General features: G+C 49.2%; 1 pseudogene; it reads right to left on the bottom strand.

Annotated features, from left to right (window-relative positions):
* Positions 1–461: 461 nt before the first annotated feature.
* Positions 462–2,781, bottom strand: LOC138094033 (zinc finger FYVE domain-containing protein 1-like; annotated as a pseudogene).
* Between the last annotated feature and the right edge of the window lie 386 nt (positions 2,782–3,167).

The raw sequence follows: 3,167 nt of genomic DNA, 5'->3' as shown, positions 1-3,167 counted from the left end.
AAACAAAAGAAATATCAAATAAAAGCAAGTAGAAAAAGAAGAACCCAAAATTCCAAAATTAGTAGAAGGAAAGAAATCCTAAAGATCAGAGCAGAAGTAAATGAAATGAAGACAATAGCAAAGATCAATAAAACTAAAAGCTTGTTCTTTGAGAAAATAAACAAATTTGACAAACATTTAGCCAGACTCATCCAGAAAAAAACTGAGAAGACTCAAATCAACAAAATTAGAAAACAAAAAGGAGAAATGACAACAGACAATTCAGAAATGCAAAGGATCATAAAAGACTTGGAGAGGGCAATGGCAACCCACTCCAGTACTCTTGCTTGGAAAACCCCATGGGCAGAGGAGCCTGGTAGGCTGCAGTCCATGGGGTCGCTAAGAGTCGGACATGACTGGGCGACTTCACTTTCACTTTACACTTTCCTTTTTTTTTTCTGGGTTGGGGGGGCGGGGAGCAGTTAAAAGTCACTAGCTTTAAAGCAGACTCGGACAGGATGGTCCCAGCCTCACAAGGGGACAGCCCTGTGGTCGTGGGAACACTCATCGCAGAAGCCCTGTCCACAGGCCTGGCAGTGGTGCTTCGAGAGCTTGACGCTGAACTCCTTCCAGCAGCTGTGGCAGTGCAGGATCTCATGTCCAGGACCCAGTACGCTGGCCTGGCCGCATCCTTCACCAGACCTAGTGGTGTATCAATGGCTGTCACTACGGCTCCTAAAGTGTTCTGCACGGCCTCGCCCACCTTCCGAGCGATCAGCGTTCCACTTTTGTTGTCCCCCTGTGCCTCAGTGACATCTAACTGGGAATTCCTGTCTTCATAGCAGTTGTCACACACCTGCATGGGCTCAGGGGCACAGCCCCACTCAGGCACCGGCCAGGTCTTGGATGAACAGCTGTCACAGAAGCCCTCCCCACAGGCCCAGCAGTGATGCTTGGTGTCGTTATCTTTAAAGGATGTAGCACATTTGCTGCAGCTCAGGATCTGGGAGTTGGGCTTCCAGTAGGCAGGGGCAATCTGGTCTGTCAGCCAGGATGTCACAGCCTTGGTGGGCCCAAGGCTAAGCTCAGACACCGACTGAGCCATGAAGTTCATTCTGTCCAAGAGGTGCTGGGCAGCGTTGTTATTGTCTTTCAGAAATCCGTTGGTTCCAGGCCACATGTGCACAATCTCTGTCCCCACCACCGTATCCACAGGATCTTGGTTCCCAAACCAGTACTGCCAGCTATGATAGACCACACTGCAGTTGGGACATTCGAACAAGTACCCAGACCAGGCATATTTTGCAAGACCCATCCAGGGGGAGTCAGTGGAAGCAGCCGTCTTGGGCACCACACTAACTTCATTGCCTCTCTTGTAGCAGGCCTTGCAGGTGAAAACCCGGTTGTCATACTGGTGGGAATATCTGCAGTGGCTCTTGGCTTCATGAGGTACCCCTTCTTTCCCATGATTCATGCTATTCTTACATCCAGCCCCGCAGCTGAGACACAGGGAGGAGCAGGTGGAGTACTCGTCTGGAAAAAAGGAGCTGTGTGCCATCTGGTCATTGGGGATCTCACCACTGAAGCAGTCACTCAGAGCCTTCAGGTCTTTGGAGATGATGCCCAGGTGCCGGGGAGAACGGGTGGTATTGTTCTCCGGTTGCTCCTCCAGAGCACGCCCAAGCCCAGAAAAGTCAGTGGGAAGGTTGTAGGCCCTCATCCCCTTGTAGTGAATAGAACTGAAAGCTTCTGGGAAGCATCCCAGCTTTCAGAACCGGTCCTGGATGAGCTTCTCTGGCACCTCAGAGGGGTGATCAGAGCCCAGCAGCTGGATGTGCACAGTCTCATGGAAAATGATAACAGCAGGGCCCAAGGTGGACAAGGGGACGTCCAGGCCACAGCGGGCAGTGGTAGCCTTGAGCTCCTTAGTGAAATGTTTCAAATAAGATTCTGAGGCATTTCCAAGGAACTTGAAGAGGTCTTTGTGCAGTCGGTCTACATGAATTCAATAGATAACGAGGTCTGAGATGGCCAGGACCTTAAGCAGCAGCCCTGTTCTCTGGCTTAGATTCACTGTAGCTCCCAAGAACCCTTCGATGTCTATAACAGCTACTCTGTGGTTGGGTCATATGCTGCCCACACTCCCACAGTGCAGGACTCCTGGGTAGGGGAGGTTTTGAAGACTTCTTGGCCATAAAAGAAAGTGTGGTTGAGGGTATGAGACTCCCCATCCCCAGTATTTCCAAAGATGGAAACCACTTTCAGATACTGATCAGGTTTGCAGTCCAGTTTCCTAATGAAGTCCTCTTCATTCATTACCTGAATTTCTTCATTTTCTTCTACTAGCAGGAAACTCACAACCTTCTCAGTCATCTTCTTCCTCTTGGTCTCCTCATCCATCCCTTCTTCTTTCAGCAACTCCTGGACCTTAGTGACATGGTACACAGTAACGGGGTGCCTCCTTTTGTTACCCCCAGAATGAGTCCTCTTCTGGCACTCCAGGCACAAACTGATTTTACAGGTCTGGCCCCTCACCACTGCCCTCTGCTTCACACCTGGAGAGTGCCCATTGGGGCCCTTTCAGGGGTCACAGTAAGGGACATGGCCAGCTTTGAGTCTGAACTGCTCATGGTCTCTCAGGTGCTCCTGACGATGGAGTTCCTCCTCACAACGGAAACACTACAGGCTACAATACTCATCACACTTGAAGACAGCTTTGTCAGTCCCATTGCAGGCGTAACTTTCCTGGCACAGCAGCCCTGGATTCAGGCCCTTCTCTGCTGGGGAAGTCTGGGCACTCATATTCAAACTGGAAGGAAACCGCCTACCATGCAACGGTACCTGGGCTTTCCCCAGGGGAAGTGAAGACAGAGATGTTGAGTCTGAAGACTGCAAACAACTTCCACAGGGTTCTGAATACCCTAAAAAAAAAAGTGTTTTGTTTAAAAAAAAAAAAAATCGATGTCCTATTGGAATTCTTCATACACTCACAAATGTTCCAATGTTTAATTTTCTGCCTCTAAGATTCTTGAATCAGCAGCAGTGTTGATTTGGTTTGATATTTTCATCTTCCATAAAGTGCAGGCAAATATGTGGTCAAAATCAACTCAAAAGGGTCTTTTATGGCTATCAGGGAGATCTGATGGATTTACTGAGGTGGGCTCATGGGTGGGGCCTCAGCCACAAGG

The sequence above is a fragment of the Capricornis sumatraensis genome, chromosome 17 (assembly GCF_032405125.1).
Source record: "Capricornis sumatraensis isolate serow.1 chromosome 17, serow.2, whole genome shotgun sequence".
In the NCBI taxonomy this organism is placed as follows: Eukaryota; Metazoa; Chordata; class Mammalia; order Artiodactyla; family Bovidae; genus Capricornis; species Capricornis sumatraensis.
Note: the sequence above shows the minus strand (reverse complement) of the source record. Positions and strands in the feature narration are given on the sequence as shown.